Source organism: Phyllobates terribilis, unplaced genomic scaffold, assembly GCF_046119375.1.
Source record: "Phyllobates terribilis strain yellow unplaced genomic scaffold, ASM4611937v1 Scaffold_4__5_contigs__length_816908805, whole genome shotgun sequence".
NCBI lineage: Eukaryota > Metazoa > Chordata > Amphibia > Anura > Dendrobatidae > Phyllobates > Phyllobates terribilis.
In genome coordinates, this window is record NW_027362764.1 from 259,791,952 (window position 1) to 259,805,470 (window position 13,519).

The following is a 13,519-nucleotide window of genomic DNA, read 5'->3' on the forward strand; positions in this document are numbered from 1 at the left end:
TTGGTTTTAACGGTGTTCGAAGGTGTTCGACGAACAGTTCGACGAACAGTTCGGCGAACACACGGGTGTTCGACGAACCGAACCGAACTCGAACACTACGGGGGTGGCTCAACACTAATCAAATTTGACCTATTAAGGTTATGGGTAATGTTTCCCAAGGTGACAACGGTATGGTCAGACATTATCCCGAGGAAGGTGTGGCGTGGGGATAGGTCCATGGACAGAATCAACAAGGCGATGATAAAAGTCAATAGGGCGGTGGAACATTTTATCGCTAGGAATGGCAAAGTGGTGGTGTGGCATGAGGGTGAATTCTGGAGATGGGATGAAGTGCACCTTAATGCCGTGGGTCTAGACATGTGGTGTCTAGTTATCCAAGAGGGCATTGAGCTCAAGTTGAGGTTGTGGAGGGACATAAATGTTTGAGGGGGTGCAAAACATTTTTGTTGTTGGTAAAAGGCGGGTAGGGTCCTCGAAATTGGTGGATGTGGTTAGTGGCAGATCGGTGGGGGGAACACCCACAAGGTTCTGGAATCTATTAAGTGGCAGCAGGTAGTGGAACCCCTGTGTTAAAGGGGATGGAATGGCTCGTTTGTTTAGGAGTATGCTAAGAAAGCCAGATTGTCAACAGCTGCCTCTAAGCTGGTGCTAAATGGCTAGAGGTAAAAAATTCAGCCTAAGCAGTTGGTTATATACACACTGCCTGTCACAGGTCAGGGGCTTCGAAGACCATCCTCCAAGTTTTCATCGATTATACTTGTTGTTTGTTATAATAAAGGCTGTTGTGGCCATTTAAATCCATCATGGTCTGTAGTTTGTTTATTTAGGGAAAATGGGATGAAAGGGGGTGATCGTATGTTTAGAGGTGACATCACACATGACTTGCCAATACCCTTTGTCACGTGGAAAGGTGACTCCTTGTTGGTACAAATCCTCTAAAGATTATGTTCTTGTAAAACTAATTTTCTACAATCTGATAGCAAAATACCATTGACTCTGTTCCTCTGTAATAAACGCCTAAAAATAAACCTTCTGCATTGTCTGATGCCTTCTCTTCATGGTTAATGATTTCTTGTATTGGTGACTTGACTATGATATCTATACACAACTGTGGTCAGCAATAGTTGCAGTTGGAATTAGTTTCTATACAAACTGCTGGTACACAGCAGTCAATCATTACCATCTCAGGCTTCATTTGGAGTGTTGTTGAGTTGAGGAATCTGAAAAATGGCCTAGTTATAAAAACTGAAACATTTGAAATGAGTTAAAGTCCTCAAACCTCCAGAAAAGCTGAACTTTACATTTTTCCTTGACGTTAGGCTTTTCTGAACATCAGAAGTTGGGGCAAAACACACACCTCACAGTTAGTAAATGAGTCATTAATCCTTATTATATCAGTGCCTCTAGATATCCCTTATTTCGTTAGAAGATTTATGTTGAGCAGGAATTTGACATACTGTACATTACTATTTTTGTTTTGTGTACTATGGAGTATCAGGGGTGAACAAAAACAAAAGAGGGGCCCTGTTCAAGAACTGTATATGGGCCCTTTTGTAGTCCAATAACTCATGATAATGCACAATTCTTTTTGCTTTGGAGGTAGAAATGGGCCCCTTACCTCTTGGACCCTTGTGTGGCTGCACAGGTTGCACCTATGATGTCCGCCCCTGTGGAGTATGCTTTACTGCGGGATGATCTGTATGTTTTTCCTTCAATTGCATTAAAATATCATTGTCCCTCGCTCTACATTATGGTAACGTGAGAACTCTATGAAGAAGTTTGTCTGTTTTGAAAGCTATTCTTTTAAGAATGACTCCCTTCAGATACTGAGATTTAAACTCAACTTGGAACACATGATATTACTTAAAAAGATGTAACCAAGGAAATGGCTTTTAGGAAATTCTCTGAAGCATGCACGTTAACCTCATGGAGCAAAAGGAGAACATTGTTTTGCAAGTCACAATGTTAATGCTTTCTCAGTGAGTCATGCCTATTAAAAAAAGTTCATTTTCCGTTTGTGGAATTTATTCTACTTAATAAACTTCCATTTGATCCAAACAACTCTTCAGAAATGTCACTTAGCGTAAAAGTGAAGCCTCTGGAAATCCTATGAAATGAAAGAGCCAAATAGAGGAGAAGAAAAGGTGCAACACAGTGATGCAGACACCTTTCCCTATATGTTTAGTTTAGAATTAATAAGTATCTGGATCTAGCAAAGAATGATAGACTCCGATGCATGGCATACGTTGTGGTCTCATAGTGTGTGAAGACAGAGGCTACGCCCTTCTTGCTGATATAATGACACACAACATGGGAAATGCTTGATGTGGTTCTGCATTTGTTACAGTCTGTTCTGTTTATAAACATCCCAGCTGTGTAAATAATGTAAAACTATGAAAAAATCCCGTCTGAATCCGTTTCAGAAAAAGGGAAGGGGGGAAATAAAGAGAAAAAAAAAAATTGTCAGTGATACATCAGTATCCCAAAAATGTACTACTGTGTAGATCGGATGACAGGTGCTGGCAGATGACGAGAACATTTCGTTTAGCAACGACAAACACGTTTGTGCATTCCCTTAATTCAAACCAGATTTCAACGAGAGCTTTTTAATTGTGTTTATCATGCTTTCGTTTACAGCTGGGAGGTGAAAGGAAATATTTCTTATTCTGTGTCCTGTCCATGTCTTCCATTTACAGGGCCGAAGCCAAGCTCTTGCAAACAGCAGACGTTCTCTCTGATCCCTTACATGTCGTTGCAGCTTGCCTGTTACAATTGTGATTTTATTCCAGTGGCTGGAATTGCTAAATATTTACGTGTCTTCTCCAGTTCAAATAGTTTTCTTTTGCTTATGAGATTCACGAGGGCTAATTAAATTCTCATGTTTTGACAGAAAAATGTGAACCATCCCGATTGCAAAAGCTTGGCTTCCACTCTTCTGGCAACCTGCTTATCTCTCTCCATCTAGTCTACCAAACACAGGGAGAAGCAGGGTTTTGGGGATTTAATAATAATGTTGTGAAGACATGCACTGACACTAGAAATAAACTTCCATCAATTTTGTGTTGTCTGTGGCATATATTTGCAGTCATATAGAGGACGCTTTTAAAAATACAAAACAAAATGTATACAACAAAGAGGGCTGCCTTCACAAACATTCTTTTTGGTGGCACTTACATTCAGCTTGATTTTCATTTTGACAAGCATTTTTAGTGCTTTATTAGAACATTTTATTTTTGGGTTGTTTTTTGTCTTATGGAGAAACTACACATAGTTGTGTTGTTTTTAAAAAAAAAAAGCTATTGACCTAAAAATACTCCAAATGACCCCCAAAAAAGTAAAAACAGCAAAGAACTTGCAAAGATTGTAGTATATTTAATATTTCTTATCCACCTACAGCGAATATACAGCCATAGTATTTTATTTAAAAAGAAGCATACCAGTACAAAACACTGGTCTTCTTAATAAATCCCCCCTAAGTGTCAAAGTACCCTTACGATACAGGCACACAACATCTTTTTTAAGTAGATTCCTGCCTAAAAAGTACTTTAAAAATGCTAAAAATAATTAACAGTGTCAATATGACTTGCTGTTAATATTTTCAGTCTTTTTGAGCTTCTTTTAATCACTTTAGGCTTCGAAAGTCATGAAACGGCTAAAAGACATTACCTTAGGATTCTTCAGGCAGTTTGGAAGCCATTCACCAGTTTATATATATAGTTTAAAAATAAATAAATAACAGATGCCAAAAAGATGCATCAGTACAAATACTTTCAGTTTAGAGACACTAAAAACTTAAAAAAAATATAAAATATACTGTGCGGCAGATTTACTAAGATTGTCTAATTTGCAGATAGTGTAAGCTCTCTGCCTCTACTCTGTGTTTTAGCAGCATTGATAATGTAAAGTTAACAGCTCACATCTCTGCTGCAACCAATCACTAAGTTCAGCGGCTCATCCTGTCTACATCAGCAGAGCCCTGAACTTAAGGATTGACTGCAGCATTGGTGTGAGCTGTTAACATGATATTCCTGCTTTCAGTCAAAACACTGAGACCAATGGAAGCAATGATGAGCTGATGCTTGACCTGGCGAAGGTGAATACTATCCGGTTTAATTATTTTACATTAGAGAAAATGTTTGGGATCTAATTTTCTGAAAGTGGAAAACCCCTTTAATATGAGAGTTGCTGTGGTGATGAATAGTGATGAGAGAGCATACTCACAAGTTATCGGTACTCGCCCGAGCATCTCAGTACTCGAGATGCTCAGAGCTCGCCGAGTACTTGCAAGATGCTCGGGTCCCCTCCCTGCATGTTTGGCGCTCTTTAGAGCACCAATCAACATTCAGGGATTGCCTGCCACTCACTGTAATGCCGCAGCCATGGTGGTTGTGGCATTACGGTGATTGGCTGGCCACACAGCGTCATCAGGTCTATATCAGACGTGGCGCCGCTGTGCTCATCAGTCTACTCCGCAATCAGGCAGTATAGGGAGAGGTGCTGCTGAGCTAGGGAGAGATTTGGTTGTGTATTAGGTAGTGTAGGGAGAAAACAAGAACATTACACATATCCATCTCAACAAACAGTCCTTCTGAGAACTAATCCATCTGCAGTGATATCAGGCAGGCAGTGTATATAGGCAGGCAGGCAGTGTATATAGCAGACTGCAGTGCATATAGCACAAGAGGCACCATTCCAGTTCTGCCTTCTGCTGCTGTTAGACATTTCTAGACAAAGGCCCAGATCTCAGGGGCCAGGAATAATTTTTTTGGATCTTAATCCTCATTATTTCCTTAAAAAGCAATCCAGAGAACACCGTTTTTCTGCGCCATTTGCTTGTTGGCACTGCAGAATACAGCCAGGTCCTTTCCATATTACAGCGCTAAAAATCCAGCTATTTAAAACTGTGGTTTGTCCGTCACACAGATCACATATAATTGCGTTGAAAATACTGACATTTTTGGCCTCCATTCAATATTTTTTCACTGAGTCAGCAAAGTTTTTGACACCGGTTTGCTGTTCAAACTAGTTACCTACAGGCCAGGTATTAAAACTGTGGTTTCTCCATCACACAGATTACATATAACTTCGCTCCAAATTCAGCCATTTGTAGTGAGCGTGGAAGATATTATCCTCCATTTAAAATGGGCAAGGCGTATGGCAAGGGACGGGGAACTGGACGTGATGGTGATGGTGCATGCAAAGGCCGAGGCCAAGGCCATGGGCAAGCTAAAATTGTGCCACAACAAACACCCACATCTTCTCACCTGACCGTCCTGTCCCAATTCCTAGGGGACCGCAGCACACCACTATTGAACCCACAACAGTGTCAAAAGGTTGTTGGTTGGATAGCGGATAATGCTTCCAGTCACTTAGCCACAACCACCACTCTGTCTTCCACAAGGTCAAGTCTTGGTAGCCGTGAGTCTGGACCGCATATTCCTCACCCTGATACTCCTTCCTCCCACAGTGCTGAGTGCCTGGAGACAAATGATCCCACACTTGGACACTCTGAAGAGCTTTTCACGTTTCCATTTATAGATTTGGGTCTCACGCCCAGTACACTTGAAGCGGGGCAAGAAGAGGTTTCATGTAGCAATGCCCAAATATTTGAGCAGCCACGGTCACACAAAGGCGACGGTGGGAAAGTGTCACAAGAGGTGGATGATGATGAGACACAATTGCCAGAAAGTCAGGAGGAGGACCAGGGTGGGGTAGTGGAAGACGAGGTGGTGGATGATATAGTAACTGACCCAACCTGGCAGGAGGACATGCAGAGCGAGGACAGGAGCACGCAGGGGGAGGGAGGCAGAGCACCCCAACAGGCAGGAAGAAGCAGTGTGGTGGCCACAGACAGAAGGCAGGCAACCATTCCCCAAAACACCAACAAGAAGAAAGTTGCCAGTACAACTGTTAGGTCTTCCTGAGTCTGGTTGTTTTTTAAAGACTCTGCCGATAACCCCAAAAAGGCCATTTGCACCACCTGCCAGGCCAGCATCAGCAGGGGTGGCAAAACGAGCAGCCTGACCACCACCAGCATGATCAGGCACATGGCAAAAGCACCCGACTTAGTGGGCCGAACCCCAGGGTCCAGGAACTGTGTCTGCGGGTGGCACCATTGCTTCTTCCACTGTTGTGCATGCAAGACAATCCCCTGTCCATGGTGCATGCGAAAATGCCTCCTGCCCTGCACCTGTCGTTTCACACTCTCAAGTAGCAGCATCAGGAAGCGTTAAGTTGTCCATACCCCAGTCCTTGGAACGCAAGTGCAAATACGCAGACAACGCCCCACAGGCCACGCTACTAAATTCTCACATTTCATGACAGCTTGCGCTCAAAATGTTTCTTTTAGGCTCGTGGAGACGGAAGCATTCTGCAACCTGATGGCGGCGGCCGTCCCTCGGTACTCGGTCCTCAGCCGCCACTATTTCTCCCGGTGTGCCGTCCCCGCATTACACAAGCACGTGTTTCAAAACATTAGCCGTGCCCTCAACAACTCAGTTTACTGGGAAAGTCCACCTTACTACGAACACGTGGACAAGTGCTTGTAGGCAGGGATGGTACATCTCTCTGACGGCACACTGGGTTAACATAGTGAAGCCGGGACCCAGTTGGACCTTGGGATGGAACACGTCCTCCCAACACCAAGGATTGCTGGCCCTAGGTCAATCAGGGTTGCCCCCATGGTGTACAGCTCCTGCACCTCAGCCTCCTCCTCCTCTTCAGCCTCCATCTCCGAAATGACCACATCAGTCACAAGCTGGAAGCACTGCAGCACTGCCTCTGCCAAGCGGCAACAGGTTGTGCTGAAGCTAATATGCCTAGGTGACAAACCATACAATGCTGAAGAGTTGTGGACAGCTCTGAAATAGCAGGCAGATCTGTGGCTCACACCACAGAACCTACAGCCAGGCATGGTCGTGTGTGACAATGGCCGGAACATGGTGGCAGCTCTGAGGCGAGGCAAGCTCACACACATACCATGCCTGACCCATGTGCTTAACCTCGTGGTTCAGCGGTTTCTCAAATCCTACCCGGAGCTGCCAGATCTGCTTGTTAAAGTACACCGCCTGTGTGCCCATTTTAGAAAGTCACCTACAGCTTCCGCTGCTCTTTCCGTGTTTCAGCAGCGTTTGCAGCTTCTGGCTCACAGACTGGTGTGTGAGGTCCGCACACATTGGAACTTTACACTGCAGATGTTGGGAAAGATTTGTGAGCAGACGAGGGCAGTTGTTGGGTACCAGCATCAACAAGGCCGTCGGTATTCAGTTCAGACTCCACACATAAGACCTCAGGAGTGGACATGGATGACAGACATATGTACCATCCTCCAAAACTTTAAGGACTCCAGCAAGATGGTGAGCGGCGATGATGCCAAATTAGTGTCAACATTCCGCTTCTCTGTCTTCTGAAATGCTCTCTGCTCACAATCAAAGAGGATGCATTGCAGGCGGAGCACGATGAGATGGAGCAAGGAACCATACAGGGTGATTACACAGCCCAGCCTCATCTCATCCCAACGTGGATTGGGTGACAATGAGGAAGAGGGGGAGGAGGAGGAAGAGCAGGAGCTAGTTTCATGCGCTATAGACAGTGCTTCCTGCACAGCTGTCATACCGTTTGTTCAGCGTGGATGGCCAGAGGACAGAGAGGAGGAGGAGGAGAAGAGCATGGTCAGTCATCCTCTTGGTGAGGACACGGAAGTCTTGCCTGTTAGCAGTCTGGCACGCATGGCTGAGTTTATGTTACGCTGCCTTTCCCATGAGCCTCGCATTATCAAAATTTTGTGTGACAGTCATTTCTGGTTTGTGACACTTCTAGACCCACGCTACAAGGAGAACTTTATATCTCTTATTCCTGAGGTGGACAGGTCTACAAAAATGGGGCTGTACCAGAATGCCCTTGTTGCGGAACTATTAAAAAAATTTCCATCTGAAAACGCTGGCGGCAAGGTCACAGTCCGTTGGACAACCAAGGAGTACAGGCGAAAGAGACACAACTTCAATACAGCAGAGGCAGGGGAACACTGTCAAAGTTCTGGGAGAATTTTCTCAGCCCCTCCCATCGCACAGGCCCTGAGGCACGGGGTACTCTCACAAGGAGTGCAAAGTTTGGGAAGATGCTGAGGGAGTACCTTGCCGACCGTACCAGCGTCCTCCATGATTCCTCTGTGCCTTATAATTATTGGGTATCCAAGCAGGATACGTGGAATGAACTGGCTCTCTCTATGCCTTCGAGGTCCTGGCCTGCCCTGCCGCCACAGTTTTATCAGAGCGGGTTTTTAGTGCCGCTGGTGGAATTATAACTGACAAGTACATCCGCCTGTCAACTGAAAATGCTGACAGGCTGACTCTTATAAAAATGAACAAGGGCTGGATTGGGCCAGACTTCTCAACCCCACTGAATGATAGCAGCGTAACATAAGCTCAAATCCAGTGTCTTTTCTTGGGAGGTGTATTCCCATGCACCTTTTCACACCCACACATGGGTATACGCTTCCTGATTTTGTCTATTTGCTCTTGTCCTCCTCCTTCTCCTCATCCTCCACCACCATATCTCCAGGGTGAAAGTGGTCCGTGATGCAACAACCACATACATTTTTTAAAGGGTGTTTATGATGCCCGTAAAAAAAAAAATTATACAGTATGTTCATGTATACCCCCCAGGGGTAAATGTTTGTCAACCCATATACTTAGTGCATGGGCATTACAAGTATAGGAAGCCCGCTCCTTTCTAATTGGAACATTTTTTATGAGGCTCTCCTCCACGTCTCTTCCAAGGGGCATTGGAGTGCCTCCCAATTTTTGGCAGCCCTTGCATTCACTGCATAGGCAAACACAATGGGAGACGCACTTCCTAATAATGGGAACATTGTTTTCAGGAGGCCCTCTGACCTCCACATCTCTTCCAAGGGGTATTGGAGTGCCTCCAAATTTTTGGCAACCCTTGCATTCATTGCATAGGCAAACACAATGGGAGACCCACTTCCTAATAATGGGAACATTGTTTTCAGGAGGCCCTCTGACCTCCACGTCTCTGCCAAGGGGCATTGGAGTGCCTCTAAATTTTCAAAGTGGTATTGGGGTGCGTCCAAATTTTGGGCAGCCCTGCCGCTCACTGCATACGTAATAATAGTATAGGAGACCCACTCTTTAGTAATGGGAACAATAAAACATAGCCGGCTGATGGCTCTCTAAGAATAGTGAGGGCGAACTGCTGGCCCTTTAAGAATAGTAAAAGCCTCCTGATGGCCCTATAAAAATAGGCTTTGTGACTTTCAGATTCCTTCCTTCGTAAATGAAACACGACGTGTCTGATAATATCCCACACATCACATGGCCAGATAAGGTTGTAAAATGTTAAAATGACATTTCCTGGTGAATGCATTTGTCATGGTTGAAAGCAATGCAAAAGTGAAAAAATGCATCCAAAATGCTACGTGTGAACATAGCCCAAGGTGTGGAGGAGCATTTTTGTTTTTTGTTATTTATTTTGCTTTAGATACAAGTCATTACCCTGGAAAGGATGTTCCTTAACATATTTCCCAGGAAATCCATTTTCGTTTTGTTTTGGTATGTTTTAATGTGAGTCCGTAAAAGTGACGTAATACCTATGACAACGTTGTTGACAGAAGTGACCTGGGAGTCAGAAATGCTTCCAGGGGTCTTCCCCATGCTGTCCCCATGTCATTTGAGCACTGTTCCCATCGATTTGGGCAATTTTTAGGCCCTCTGCAGACCGCCAGGGGAAGCCGCCTGAAAAATGCTCGAGTTTACCATAGACTTACATTGGGCTCGTTGCTCGACCCGAGCATCGAGCACCCGAGCATTTTAGTGCTCGCTCATCACTAGTGATGAACAGTTAATCAAAATAGATCTGACTCTTGAAACCAGCCACAAAGAGCTGCCAGGGGCAGTTGACTTTGGTTGCTTACACATCACAGAAAAAAATGTGCTTCCACTGGTCATCACATGGAAAATAAATATTTAAAAAGAATGTCTGTTTTAGGCCTTAGACACATGTACACGTCTGTTTTGCATTTGCAAAAAAAAAAAATTGTCTTTAATCTGCGTGATGGTCCGAATACTTTTAACATCCGTGTGTAAAAAAAAAAATCAGATTGAGGTTTCTCAGAGTCTTCTAAAAACCAGTCTGTGAAAAAATGAGCAGCACACATATGCCATTTAAAGACGAGCAGATATTTTGAAAATCGAATTCGCTAACTTTTCTGAATTTTTCCCAAAAATTATTTTAGCGAAGATTAAATTTGAGCGAATCTCAATACTGAAAAGTTTGTAATTGCTTGGAAAATTCAACGGAGTGTACAGGAGAAAGAGTGAGAGAGAACCCCACTGGCATTAGGAGCTTATATTCTATATGAGAGGTAGAGAGAACCCCACTGGCCATAAGAGCTTACATTCTATATGAAAGGTAGAGAGAACCCCACTGGCCATAAGAGCTTACATTCTATATGAGAGGTAGAGAGAACCCCACTGGCCATAAGAGCTTACATTCTATATGAGAGGTAGAGAGGACCCAAATGGACATAAGAGCTTACATTCTATTTGAGAGGTATAGAAAACCCCACTAACCATAAGAGCTTACATTCTATATGAGAGGTACAGAGAACCCCACTGGCCATAAGAGCGTACATTCTATATTAGAGGTAGAGAGAACCCCACTGGCCATAAGAGCTTACATTCTATATGAGAGGTAGAGAGAACCACACTAACCATAAGAGCTTGCAATCTATATGAGAGGTAGCGTGGACCCCACTGACCATAGGAGCTTACATTCTATATGAGAGGTAGAAAGGACTAGTGATGAACGAATGTGCTCACCATTGCTCGGTACTCGCCCGAGCGTCTCACTGCTCCAGATGCTCGGCACTCGACGAGTATTTCCGGGTTGCTCAGGCGGGAGCTCGGGTTATCTCCCTGCATGTTTGGTGCTCTTTAGAGAGCCAATGAACATGCAGGGATTGCCTGCCATGCACTATAATGCGGTAGCCATGTTGGTTGTGGGCATTACAGTGATTGGCTGGCCGCACAGCATCATCAGGCGTATATAAGACCGGGCGCCGCCATGCTAGTCACAGTCTACCCCGGAATCAGGCAGAGTAGGGAGAGGTGCTGCTGCGTCAGGGAAAGATTTGCTCGTTTAGAGTTAGTACAGGTATTCCACAACATATATCTATATCCATCTGAACTAACAGTCCTTCTGAGGACTAATCCAGCTGCATATAATCAGTGCTAGGCAGGCAGGCAGTGTATGTGGCAGACTGCAGTGCATATAGTGCAAGAGGGTCCATTGAACCTTCCTGCTGCTGCTCTTCTTACAGATATTTGTAGACATAGCCCCATATATCAGGGGCCAAGGAAAAATTTTTTTTATTTTAATCCTGGTTATTTGCTTAAAAAGCAATACAGAGTATACCATTTTTCTGCTTCATTTGCTTGTTGGCACTGCAGAATACAGCCAGATCCTTTCCATATTACAGCGATAAAAATCCAGAAATTTGTAGTGAACGTGGAAAATATTGGCCTCCATTTAAATTTTGTTGCAGTGTGCAGTGAAGTTATTGACACGAGGTCGATGTGAAAAATAGTAACCTACAGGCCAGCTATTTAAAACTGTGGTTTTCCGTCACACATATCACATATAGGTGTGCTCCAAATTCACCCATTTCTGGCCTCTATTTAAATTTTGTTGCAGTGTGTCAGTGAAGTTATTGACACAAGGTCACTGTGAAAAATAGTAACCTACAGGCCAGCTATTTAAAACTGTGGTTTTCTGTCAAACGTATCACATATCACTGAGGTTCAAATCCAGCCATTTGCAGTGAACGTGGAAAATATTGTCCTCCATTTAAAAGGGTCAAGGTGCGTGGCAAGGGACGGGAAAGTGGACATGATGGTGATAGTGCATGCAGAAAACGAGGCCGAGGTCGTGGGCAAGCTGAATTTGTGCCACAACAAACACCCACGTATTGTCGCTCAACTTTAGAGTCCCAATTAATAGGGGACCGCAGAACACCACTATTGAACACAGAGCAGTGTCAAAAGGTTATTGGTTGGATAGCAGATAATGCTTCCAGTCACTTAGCCACCACCACCACCCTGTCTTCCATACGGTCAAGTCTCAGTAGCCGTGAGTCTGGACCACATATTCCTCACCCAGATCCTCCTTCCTCCCACCATGCCGAGTGCCCGAAGACAACTGATCCCACACTTGAACATTCCAAAGAGCTGTTCACGTTTCCATTTATAGATTTGGGCCTCTCGCCCGGTCCACTTGAAGTGGGGCAAGAGGAGATTGCATGTAGCAATGCCCAAATATTTGAGCAGCAACGGTCACACAAAGGCGACGGTGAAAACTGTCACAAGAGGTGGATGATGATGAGACACAATTGCCAGAAAGTCAGGAGGAGGACCAGGGTGCGGAAGTGGAAGATGACATGGTGGACTATGAAGTCACTGACCCAACCTGGAAAGGTGACATGCAGAGTGAGAACAACAGCGCACAGGGGGAGGGAGGCATAGCACCACAGCAGACAAGAACAAGCAGTGTGATGGGCACAAACAGAAGGCGGGCAACCGTTCCTCGTAACATCAACAAGTTGGAAGTTGCCGGCACAATTGTTAGGTCTTCCCGAGTGTGATTGTTTTTTAAAGAATCTGCCGATAACCCCAAAAAGGCCATTTGCACCACCTGCCAGGCCAGCATCAGCAAGGGTAGCAAAACTAGCAGCCTGACCACAACCAGCATGATCAGGCACATGGCAGCAAAGCACCCGACTAAGTGGGACAAACCCCAGGGTCCAGCAACAGTGTCTGCGGGTGACACCACTGCTTGTTCCGCTGTTGTGCGTGAACACCAATCCCCTGTCCATGGCGCATACCAAGATGTCTCCCGCCCTGCACCTGTCATTGAACACTCTCAACTAGCACCATCAGCAAGCAAGTCCAAGTCCTTGTCCCAGTGCAGCATTCAGTTGTCCCTACCCCAGTCCTTGGAATGCATGCGCGAATATGCAGCTAACGTCTCACAACATTAGCCGTTCCCTCAACAATGCAGTTACTGGGAAAATCCACCTAACCATGGACACATGGACAAGTGCTTGTGGGCAGAGACAGTACATCTCGCTGACGGTACACTGGGTTAACATAGTGGAAGCCGGGACCCAGTCGAACCTTGGGACGGAACACGTCCTCCCGACACTGAGAATTGCGGGCCCTTGATCAATCAGCATTGCCCCCACATTCTACAGCTTATGCACCTCATCCTCCTCTTCAGCCTCCATCTCGGAAACGACCACATCAGTCACAAGCTGGAAGCGCTGCAGCACTGCCTCAGCCAAGCGGAAACAGGCTATGCTGAAGCTAATATGCTTAGGTGACAAACCGCACAATGCTGAAGAGTTGTGGACAGCTCTGAAATAGCAGGCAGATCTGTGACTGACACCGCTGAACCTACAGCCAGGCATGGTCGTGTGTGACAATGGCCGGAACATGGTGGCAGC

General features: G+C 45.1%; 1 protein-coding gene across 2 annotated transcripts in view; it reads right to left on the bottom strand.

Annotated features, from left to right (window-relative positions):
- Positions 1-13,519, bottom strand: part of SUGCT (succinyl-CoA:glutarate-CoA transferase) — a 1,771,027-nt gene that overhangs the window by 502,360 nt on the left and 1,255,148 nt on the right. The window lies entirely within an intron of this gene.